This window comes from Cetorhinus maximus, chromosome 5 (assembly GCF_964194155.1).
Source record: "Cetorhinus maximus chromosome 5, sCetMax3.hap1.1, whole genome shotgun sequence".
Lineage (NCBI taxonomy): Eukaryota > Metazoa > Chordata > Chondrichthyes > Lamniformes > Cetorhinidae > Cetorhinus > Cetorhinus maximus.
The window spans coordinates 137,500,089-137,512,413 of record NC_135883.1 but is presented as its reverse complement, the minus strand read 5'-3'; the positions used below and the strand labels follow the sequence as shown (position 1 = coordinate 137,512,413).

At 43.0% G+C, this 12,325-nt stretch overlaps 1 protein-coding gene and 1 non-coding gene across 3 annotated transcripts in view; both read right to left on the bottom strand.

The window, feature by feature from the left end:
- crybg1a (crystallin beta-gamma domain containing 1a) overlaps positions 1-12,325 on the bottom strand; it is a 320,531-nt gene that overhangs the window by 256,250 nt on the left and 51,956 nt on the right. The window lies entirely within an intron of this gene.
- LOC144681219 (U1 spliceosomal RNA) lies at positions 952-1,115 on the bottom strand. The gene has a single exon (XR_013576743.1). It is a non-coding gene; the product is annotated as a U1 spliceosomal RNA (small nuclear RNA).

The window sequence follows — 12,325 nt, the reverse complement described above, 5'->3', positions numbered from 1 at the left end:
AAACTCTTGTGAATATAGACCCAGTTTCCTCAATCTCTCCTCATAAGACAATCCCGCCATCCCAGGAATTAGTCTGGTGAACCTCAATTGCACTCCCTCTATGGCAAGTATATCCTTCTGGAACCAAAACTGTACACAATAGTCCAGGTGAGGTCTCACCAAGGCTTTATACAATTGCAGCAAGGCATCTTTACTCCTATACTCAAATCCCCTCGCGATGAAGGCCAACTTACCATTTGCCTTCCTAATTGTTTGCTGCACCTGCATGCAAGCTTTTAGTGACTCATGAACAAGGATACTCGTATCCCTTTGGACATCAACAATTCAAAGCCTCTTACCATTTAAAAAACACTCCGCCTTTCTGCTTCTTTTACCAAAGTGGATAACTTCACATTTATTCACATTATATTCCACCTGCCATGTTCTTGCCCATTCACTTAGCCTATCAAAATCCCCTTGAAGGCTCCTTACTTCCTCTTCGCAATTCACATTCCCACCTAGTTTTGTGTCATCAGCAATTTGGAAATGTTACATTTGGTCCTCACATCCAAATCATTTGTATAGATTGTGAACAGCTGTGGCCCAAGCACTGATCCTTGCGGTACCCCACTAGTAACAGACTGCCATCCTGAGAATGACCCGGTTATTCCTACTCTCTATTTTCTGTCTGTTAATCAATTCTCAATCCACAGCCGTATATACCCCCAATCCCATGTGCTCTAATTTTGCTAACTAACTTCCTGTATGGGACCTTATCGAAAGCCTTCTGAAAATCTAAATACACCACATCCACTGGTTCTCCTTTATCTATGTTACAAGTAACATCCTCAAAGAACTCCAACAGGTTTGTCAAACAATAGGAGTTATGATCATATTTCTTTTGGAAAACGTTGCTGAAAAGAAGTAGAAGAAAACATGAAAGATACAAAGTCTATTGTTTGATTTGTAAATCAGGGGAGAGCGTGAACGCAGTCCACCACTACCACTAATTTTGCAGTCGAGTGTCCCACATTTGGGGACATCGCAGGCGTCAGCACACCTGTAGTGCAATGGGCTAGCCTTGACCTGGGAGAACCACCTTCACGATCATGGTCTTTCCCCTGTCAGGTAAGTATATGATCATAGTTGTATGTAAATCACATCCAACAGATCTTTTTGCATAAGCAAATGAATTATTCAAAGAATGTGTGAATGATTTCAACATTCTTTATCGCATTTTTGTTGTGTACAAAGTATATACAAAGTATCACAAGGTATGTAGGAAGCAAAGGGGAGCCATTAGCCTAGCTAGCTGATAAAAAGCTACAATCCAAACCCTCCCCCCGTCCCCTACCATAGCACGATTATCCTACCTGGAAGATCAGCTGTGGCTCTGAATCACAAGATTCTGGGTTCAGGTCTCACTCCAGAATTTTACAGTCCTTTCCAATGGGTTTGCAAGTGGGTGTTAAGTGGGCTGTAAAAGTCCCTGGGTGGCCTTCCCACCATCCTCCTGTCCACCCCCAACCAGTCCACAATTTTACATGGGGCGGGCAAGGCCGAGGGAAGCTTATCCATCCTTGCCCCAATAATAGGCCACTTAAGAGCCGCTTGCCACCCAGCTTCAACCCTGAGGTTGCAGGCAGAAATGTTGGGGAACGAGGTGACTCACTTGAGGGCCTCCCTTCTACAACAGGCACCCCCGCAAGGTCTGCCCTCATGGATGCTTCTTCCTCCCACTGTAGCCTCTCAATCAAGACCACAACCCCCCTCCCCATCTCCTGGGCCTCACCTTCCCTCTGTGAGACCTCCACTGTACTTACTGCTCCTGGCGTCCTGGACTTAGAATCTGGGGACTGCTTGTAGTCCCAGTCCTGGCCACTGTTGCAGCCAGTGCTGTTGGCACTGCAGAGCTGCCGCCCATTCAGATTCACCAGCAGCTCTCTGAGGTGAGGCTTCTGCCCGAGTGAGTGCTCCTCAAATGGCTGTGGGGCTTTGATTGGCAGGGATGCATTCCCGTTGACTCCTCAGGGCAGGTTGGGAAACCCTGCTATCTGAAAGTTCCTGCCTCAGGACTCAAGTACAAAAATCAAGGCACACACTCGAGTACAGTACTGAAGGTGTGCTGCACTTTCACAGGTGCTGTCTTTTAGATAAGATATTAAACTGAGGTCCCATCTACCTCCTCTGATAGATGTATAAGATCCTATGGCACTACTTCAAAGAAGAGCAGGAGAATTATCCCTGGTGTCCTAGCCAATATTTATCCCTCAATCAACATCGCAAAAACAGATTATGCAGTATTTATCACATTGCTGTTTGTGTGAATTTGCAGTGTGCAAAGTTGGCTGCTGTGTTTACAACAGTGACTACACTTCTAAGCCAGGTTCATTGGCTATACACTGCTTGAGATGTCTGGTGGTTGTGAAAAGTGCTGTATAAATGTACGTCTTTCTTTCTTTTAGATATTAATCACCCTTTATGTAAAGACATGCTTCCTGGCTGAACTTACACTTGCTAGTTTTTACTGTTCCAAGGACTGTTATATTGTAGTAATCTGATATGTCATATACCTTTAAGACAAGTGTTGTAATGTAAGATCACATGATCTTAACACCCAATAACAGAGTAGCGTGGGCTACCTGTGTGGGAGAGTCTTGAGTTAGACACTGAAGTGAAGACAGAGTTTTGAGTTGTGAGCACACAAGTGTAGCTGCTGAGTTTCTTTTGTAAATAAACAGCATGTGTTTATTCTAACAACTACTAACATCTCCTGATGTTCTCTGTCTCTGTATCAACTCAGTCACCCTGAAACAAGCTTGCAACCCAGATCCTTTAGCCCCAATTAACTGAGGGCACTGGATCCAACAAACTGGCAATGAGAGTAGAAGGAAGAAAAACAATGGAAAAAATGAAGTAAAAAGCAATGAAGAAGGAAATCAGAAGAACCAAAATTGGGCTGTTCCTCACACAGTAGTTTTGAGTAAAAGAAAATTTCCTTCTTGATCATTGAAGTAATCCCCTCAGAGCATGCTGCAATTTGGGAGAGTGGGGCCTTTCGATCCAACCTTGGATGGCTGGCTATGTCTCACTATGTTGAAAGCCTCGCGTTCTTCTTCCAGGCGTACGACATTGCAGGGGAGGAGAAGAGGTGCGCGGCCCTTTTGTCCATGTGTGGGGGTAAGACATATGGATTAATTAGAAATCTGTTGGCGCCTAGTGCCCCAGACTCGAAAAGTTTTGATGACTTAGTGAACCTCGTAAAGAATCATTACCAGCCCAAGCTGTCGGTGACAATGCAGCGGTTTAAATTTAACTCAAGAAATAGAGCTGCAGGGGAGATAGTTGCTTGATATGTGGCAAGTCTGAAGCAATTAACTGAATATTGCGAGTTTGGTATATCTATCAATGATCGTTTGGCGTGTGGTGTAAATGAAAATGCGATTCAGAAGAGATTACTGTCTGAAACAAATTTAAGTTTTCAGAAGGCATTGGAAATCCTTCTGGCAATGGAAGGTGCAGTGCGAGGCTCAGAAGCCATACGAGGAGCGCAAAATGGCACCGCCCTCCATGTTGGGCGGGGAGCCTCAACCAAAAAGTGCAGAGCTTTACCCAGAAGTGGGAAGCAGCCACCGCTAGCAGACAAATTAAAAGGGATAACTTGGTAGCAAAAACATGGCATAATAGCAGCGGAGGTGGAAGCAGACAACCTTGCAATGAATCACAACTTAAAAAGATAGAATGTTTTTTCTGCCATCGTAATGGACGCCTCTTGGGACATTGTAAAGATGGAATCAGGCAGACTTTCAGGCAAAAGCAAAAACCCGCTGAGATTAACAGCATTGAAAAGCCTGAAGTAATAGATTCAGATATTTATTTGTTATATAATTTAAAGGTAGTAAGAACATAACCTATCTATGTAATCATGAGTATGAATGAGAAGTCTATCAGAATGGAGGTAGATACTGGTGCAGCTAGTACAGTGATTGGTGAGCATACTTTTAAATACCTGAATCATGGAGAACGCAAGCTGAATTTAGAAGAAACTGATGAAAAATTAAAAACTTACATGGGAGAAGGCATACAAGTCAAGGGCGTATGTAAAGTCACAGTACACTACAGAGCTCAAACAGTGAGATTACCCTTAATGTAATAGTAGGTGAGGGCCCTAGTCTCCTCGGATGAAACTGGCTGAAAGAAATTAAATTGGAATGTACTGAAATCTTCCAACTGAAAACTTATGTGCTTTCAGAGCTACTACAAAAATATGCCTCAGTTTTCAAGGAAGAATTCGGAAAATTAGAGGGGCTGCAAGCAAAAATTCATGTAGATCCAGAGGCAGCACCAAGATTCATGAAGACCAGACCAGTACCTTATGCCATGTGGGACAAGGTAGACGCCAGACTGGACAGATTAGAAAAACTGGGAGTGATACAACCAGTACAATTTTCAGAGTGGGAAACTTCAATTGTACTTGTTCTCAAACCTGACTGAAGCATTCGAATATGTGGGGACTATAAATTAACAGTCAATAAAGTGGCAAAATTGGATAGACACCCCATACCTAAAATTGAAGATTTATACGAGAAACTGGCAGGTGGAACGGCCTACATGAAGTTAGACATGAGTCATGCCTACCAGCAATTGGAGTTAGAGAAGGCAATCCGGAGGTTTGTCACCATAAATACACATAAGGGATTGTACCAATACACCCGTTTACCTTTTGGCGTATGTTCAGCTTGCATCATATTCCAAAGAACCATGGAAAGTTTACTACAGGGGCTGCCCCATGTTGTAGTTTATTTGGATGACGTTCTCATGACTGGACTCACTGAAAAGAAACATTTGATGAACTTGGGAGAAGTTTTGAAACGTTTTCCTCAGGTTGGAGTGACATTGTAAAAGGAAATGTGCACATTCCTGGTGAAAGAGATAACTTACCTAGGTCACAAGGTAGATTCACAAGGCCTACATCCAGTTGAAAAAAAAGTGAAAGCCATTAAAGAAGCCCCAGCGCCAAAGGATACATCCGAACTGAAATCATTCTTGGAGATGATCAATTACTACGGACGGTTCTTGCCTAATTTGTTGACAGAATTGGCACCCCCTGTATTACTTGCTCAAGAAAAACCAGAGGTGGTCATGGCAAACACCACAAGAAGATGCTTTCACAAAAGTGAAACAGTTGTTACAATTAACTACACTTCTAGTATGTTTTGACTCCAAAAAAGAATTGATATTAACGTGTGACACATCAGCCTATGGAGTGGGAGCAGAGCTTTCCCATCAAACCGATGATGGATCAGAACGACCCATAGGATATGTGTCAAGAACACTCAGTACTACAGAGAAAATGTACTGTCAAATAGAAAAAGACGGCCTGGCAATCATTTTTGGTGTTAAGAAGTTTAATCAATATGTACACACTCGTCATTTTACTATCATAACAGACCACAAGCAATTATTAGGATCATTCAATGAAGACAAGGCTATACCCTCGATAGCCTCAGCAAGAGTACAAAGAGGGGCATTAATCTTGGCAAAGTATGAGTATACTTTTATTCATGGACCCAGAAGTCAAATTGCAAATGCAGATGCACTCAGCCCTTGCAAGTAAAAGATGAGAATGTTCCAATTCCTCAGGAATTCTTTTTGTTATTGAACTTCCTGGACTCATCATCCATATGTGCTAAACAAATTAAAGATTGGACAAACCAAGACCCAGTCTTATCCAAAGTGAGAAATCAACCTCTTCATGTTGGTCACCAAAACAAGGATCTGATTAAATGAAACTGTATTTCCAGAGAAGATATGAGATAACCAGCCAAGAAGGTATTTTAATGTGGGGAGCTCGAGTAATTATTCCACCAAAAGGATGAAAGCCATTGTTATCTGAGCTTCACAGTGCACATCCCAGAATTTCCAGAATGAAGGCAATAGCACATGGCTATATGTGGTGGCCAGGAATGGATGGAGAAATAGAGAAGTTGTATGCATGTCAACAAGTACAAAAATTACCTGCAAGAGCTCCGTTGCACACCTGGGAGTGGCCAGGAAGGGTACAAGTGCATATCAACTATGTGGGACCTTTTATGGGAACAATGTTTCTACTTATCGTAGATGCACATTCAAAATGGATGGACATATACGAAGTGAGGTCACCCACATCTTCCACTTCAATAGACAAACTACGACAAAGTTTCGCAATCAATGGACAACCTGAAGCGCTAGTATCAGACCATGGAACAATATTCACGAGTGTTGAATTTAACCGATTTACAAGCCTCAATGGTATTGTTCGTGTCAAAACATCACCATAACACCCTTCTTCAAATGGACTCGCCGAGAGAGCAGTTCTGAAGTTCAAATCTGCTATGAAGAAATTATCTGGAGATTCTATGGCAACTAAATTAGCACATTTTCTTTTCCATTATAGAACCATCCCTCATACAACAACAGGTGTCACACCTGCGGAATTGTTGATGAAGTGCTGACTTCAATCAAGATTGAGCCTAATTATGCCAAATTTCAAGGGGAAGGTAGAAAGAAGCTGGGGAAGTTAGAAAATTGGACATGACTGTCACAGTCCGGACAGAACGTTTAATGTAGGAGAGAAAGTATTTGTGAAAAATGTTAGAGAAGGACCAGCATGGTTGTTTGGTGAAATAAGTGCAGTAATGGGGCTTCTTTCCTACCACGTGAAAGTCGAAGATCGAGTAATAAGGAGACAGGTGGATCACATAAGAAGAGGAGAAACCAAATACTCAGAAATAATTCCATTAGTGTTCAATATTGAATCAACATCTCATGTTGAAAGAACTCAACTGAGTACAAATGTGTTTGAAGGGCTGACTGTACCTGAACAAGTTGAAGAAACAGATTTACAGGTACCTACCGAAGAACCAGATGGTTAGATGACTCCAGTAAAGGAGGTTCTGAGTCAATCTTCAGAAGCTGTAGAGCTGAGACGATCTATACGCATAACGAAACCCCCAGAGAGACTGACTTTGTAAATCATTGATCTGTGTAAATAACTTGATATATTGAAAAAATTGTAAAATGTACTTTTCAGTAAAGGAGGAGGAATGTAGTAATCTGATATGTAATATACCTTCAAGACAAATGTTGTAATGTAAGATCACATGATCTTAATACCCAATAGCAGAGTAGTGCAGGCTACCTCTGTGAGAGAGTCTTGAGTTGGACACTGAAGAGTGAAGACAGAGTTTTGAGTTGCGAACACACACATGTAGCTGCTGAGTTTCTTTTGTAAATAAACAGCATGTGTTTATTCTAACAATGATCTCCTGATGTTTTCTGTCTCTGTACCTACTCGGTCACCCCGAAATAAGCATGCAACCTGGATCCTTTGGCCCCAACTAACCGAAGGCATGGATCCAACATATATATACCTTTTAAGACTTTTTATTAAATTTAATCTGAGTTGGAAAATAGCTGTGCAATATCAATAGTGCATACATGGATCTTTTTTAACAGTGATTGATGAGCAGCTTATGTGGAGTTCCAGCCAACAGCAGTATCAATCCAGCACTTTGCATTTCATATTGCAGAGTTTCATAGGAGACATGTAGCAAGCAGGGGTCAGAAAGCATGACGAGCAATTATAAGCCACAGGATAGGCAGGGGATGGTGGGGGGAGGTACCGGGTAGAGGGTGGGACGAGGTCACATTTCTAGGTTTCCCAGTCTTTAAATACCCTCCAAGCCCATTTGCTTCCTGCTTCTCTGATATACTCAGAAGTTTGTTTAATTTGTAGGTGATGATAATTTTCAAAGTTAAATGCCCAAAGTCTATCCAGCATTCACTTTTTATATTTTTATCAATGGTTCAGATGGGCCACTTTACAATAAACCAAAACGTCCTACCTTGCATTACCAGTCTGTACTGAGTGAGCAATTGATTGGAACAAGGATGATACAATTGGTCTCATGCTTCAGGGCAAAGAAGAGGAAGATCAGCCAACGTTCCCACTCCCAAATGATAGCCAGAAACTCGTACTCCAGAGTGCATGTGTGTAGTGGGCTCTCTTTGTAAATCAGAAAGCCACAACTTTCTGTCTACACACATGAAGAACGCAATTGTCTGAGGTACCAGACGGTGGCTGTTGCCTGTGGAGCTGCATCATAGAACCTGCCAAAACCTTCAGCAGAATAAAACAATTGGCAGATCAGCAATGTATCCACTCCAATGATTTATGGATGTCTGGTGTTGCACTGAGCCATATAGAGCAGCTAACCACAGATTGAATTCCTGGTCTACTCCAATTTGACTGATCTTATGGGCCATTAAGGCTCAGGCGGGGGGAAAACATTGTGGGTCCTCAATGTCAAATGTTGCCAAGTGATGGTTACTAGAAAATGTACAATGAAGACAGGATTGGGCTCAGGTGTGATTCTCCTTCTCCCCAACAGGAATCAATGCTTCAAGAAAGAGGAAGAATTTGATGGGGGAGGGGGTGGGGAGAAAGGAGAACAAAATAATTCCATGTACCAATAATAAAAAGAGAGTGAACAAAGCAGTTGGTCAAAGTGTCTTTGACAGCTCCCCGAGCACGGAAAGCATAGTTGCATGGAATGGTTGAAGCAGAGACCATTGCATCTGTTAAGGAAAAGTAGATAAATATTTGAAGCTGAGGAAGTTACTGGGCTGTGGGAAGAATATGCAGCTGTGCGATTAATTTTGGATTGCTCTAGCAATGAGCTGGCATAGGTTGAATGGGCCAATTGCCAACCTACAGAATATACTTCTATGGTTCTGAAGACACAAAAATGCTCTATGAAACCAGCCTAGAATGCATGGTACCTCAAGACACTGAAAAATGCAACCGCTGGCACAAAAAGAGTATATATCAGGGCTAAATGGTCTTGTGTCTCATGCATTATTCAGTCACCAGAAACCACTGGATAAACCACTGGTTCACTAATGTCCTTTAGGGAAGGAAACCTGCTGTCCTTACCTGGTCTGGCCTACATGTGGCTCCAGGCCACAGCAATGTGGTTGACTCTTAAAATGCTCTCTGAACAAGGTCAATTAGGGATGGGCAATAAATGCTGGCCTAGCCAGCGATGAACAAATAAAAAAAATATATAATTCAATTACTGCCAATACATTTACTGTATAGACTAAGGATATACAACTTTATTAAGAAATAATAGCCTGTATCAAGAAGATATAATAATTGTCATAATGTTATTGGAATTTAGTGTAACATAGAGTAATAGTGGGATTTGTCTATATGTGCCTGAGTGTGTCTGTGTGTGTGTGTGTGTGTGTGTGTGTGTGAGATTTAATTGAATTAGAGGCAGCTGGACTGGGTGCTTTGATCTAAGAGAGGGTTTTATTATCAGGGAGATAAAGTCCAAAGACATAATGAAACAATGGGTATTTTCATTCAAAGAGGAAGATATGTATAAAGAAGGAGCAAGGGCTGTGTGTAAGGGTAGGCATTTTTAAGATCTTACAAGTATGAAAAGCCTTCAGCATCATGCCTCAAGCTGCTGTCTTCAAAGGACTGGAGTTAAGAAAACTCACTTGGAATTCGACTTGTTCAGGGTATCATGTTTCTTTGCCTGGGTCTTTTAAAATCTATGTGTCTTACTGTTTCCTTAACAAAAGTGTAACTGGGAGTTAGATTGAGTAGGGGATTTAGAAGTTATCATAGTAGTAATTTGTAGATCTATGCATATATTTAAAATCATTTCTCTTATGAATAAATTTTAATCTAGTTTTATAAAAACCTATAAGGCTTGGTGGTCTTATTACCACCAATAAGGCATCTCGAAATTTATACAAATTGAAAATTAGTTGTGACAGTTGTTTCAAGTTTCCCTCTGGGATTTGAACAGCTTGGCATCTACCATCTGCTGTGTCATAGCACCCAGATTTTCCCCAGAGCAGCAATAATCATTGGATTGTCACTCCTCTCGAACTTTTGCCCAACCTGTGCTGCTCTGAATTACTTGCCAGCTCTTCTGAGCCCAGCCCCTCCAGAAATGCAGAGTGAAAAGTTCATCAAGGAGCTCCATCACAGTTATGTAGTGTCGAGGGGAAGACAGGACATTGTCTCCCCTTTTTTAGGGCATTAGCTGCTGTGTGATAAGTTTAAAGTTTAATGTTAGTGAATGGCTGAATGGGTGAGTGGATGAATGAGTGAACGGGTAGGCGGGTGAGGTAAGTGGATAGGTGTATACGGCTGGTGAGGTGGTAGGTGGTAGGTGGGTGGGGTGGTAGGTGGGTAGAGTGGAAGGTAGGTAGGTTGGCAGATGGGTTGGGTGGCAGGTTGGTAAGGTGGTGGGCAGGTAGGGTGGTAGGTTTGTAGGGTGGCAGGTGGGTAAGGGGGTAGGTGGCTGAGGTGGTAGGTGGGAAGGGTGGCAGGTGTCTAGGGTGGTAGGTGGGTGAGGCGGATGAGTGGTAGAGTGGCAGTTAAGTGAGGTGGGTAGGCGGATGAGTGGGCAGGTGGGTTGGGCTATTTGGGTCAGGTTGGGAGGGATAGTTGGTTGGTGGTGGGAAGTCAGGTCTGGTCGATGGGGGGTAAGTCGGGTGTCAGAGGGTTGGGGGATAGTCAGGGGAGAGTAGAGGAGGGATTTGGGGGGTCATTGTGAGTGATTTGCGGGTCAATTCTGTAGGAACTCAGGAATTAGGCTAGGATTTTGTGTCTAACATTTCCTGGGTAACTATCGAGGTAAGTACCACTGAACTGTCCAATGTCTCCTACTCTAGCATCGGAGACTTTCTCAGAGGGTCTTGGGGAGCAAAAGAATTGCCTATTGGGAGTTCAAACTTCCCGGGCCATTCCCACAGAGGTCAGTTCATCAAGACTTCTGTGGGTCTCAATGTACACCTTGGGTCGAATGTCCTGTCTCCCGACGTTCCAGAGACTGGCAGATGTGTTCCATTGTGGCCGTTGATTTCCAAGAAATAATAAGACTAATGTATATTGTACACATTCAAACTAAGCCCTCCAGCTTCTTTTTATTGTAATTTGATCCTTTGAAACATATTGCATTATGAATTTGTAAAACATTGTTTGGTACACAGCACAGCACCCTCTGGTGTACAAACAAATCAAAAAAAAAGGGAAAGAGTTTTAGTGAAGTATTTCTAATGGCCAGAATTTTATGTTTGGCCCATCCGTTGGGAGCAGGCTGGCAGATGTGTATGTGTAAAATTGGATGGGATGGCGGAGGTTTCCATGCCCATTGCCTGCCTACCTGTGTTGGCACTTTACCTGTGGTGGTGTATGTGCCAGGTGACCCACCAAACTGGGCTAATTGAGGCCCTTAAGTGACCAATTAATTCATAAATACCAGCAGCGGAGATGCCCATGCTACATGATGAGGGCTCTGGTAGTCTGACTGCAGCTCGAGGTGAATCGAGGGGGCTGTTAAGACCATAAGACCATAAGACGTAGGAGCAGAAGTAGGCCATTCGGCCCATCGAGTCTGCTCCGCCATTCTATGAGGTCATGGCTGATCTGATAATCCTCAAGTCCACTTTCCTGCCTTTTCCCCACTTTTGTTCAGATGCTCAGACACTCTGTTCCCAACATATGGTCCTGTCAGTGAAAAGCGCCATCCCTGCTTGACCACCCCGCACCCCTCAGCCTCCTGATTGCCACCCACCTCCCCCAAACTCAGCTTCAATGGGGCCTGCCTGTCTAGGCCCGGCGGGGGCCACCCACTTACCTTGAACTCTGATCTCCAGTCATGCTCTTGTACTGGATCAAAAAATGTTAACTCTGTTTCTCTCTCCACAGATGCTGTCAGACCTGCTGAGTTTTTCCAGCATTTTCAGTTTTTATTTCATATTTCCAGCATCTGCAGTATTTTGCATTTATCAATGAGATAACCTAGGTGAAACTCTTTGGTGCTATTTCCCCATCAAATTTCTGGAAACAATACTTCCAAACGAGTGACTGGAGCAGCATTTATTCACAAGTGACTGTAAATAGGGTAAAACACTGGTATGAATTTTACGTAGAGGTGGTGGCCCTGTGCACTGCCGGAAAAATTGGGGGCAAGCTGGCTTCTGCCAGCCTAGGAAGCCACAATTGGATTTTCTAGTCGTCAGGCAGTTAATTGCCTGAGGTCGTGGCTTCTGCTCCCACGAGGGAGGACGTCCTGTATTAAAGAGCTGCCAGCCAATCAGATGGCCAGCAGCTCTCCAGTTTCTGCAGTCCCAGAACTGGCCACATGGTGGCATCTGCGGCAAGAGAAACAGAGATAACGTTTTGAATTCGCAAGACTCTTCTTCAGAGCTCTGTAAGTGCCACAACTCTACTAAAACTCAATCAATTCTCAATAGATAGGAAAGGATAAACAAATTG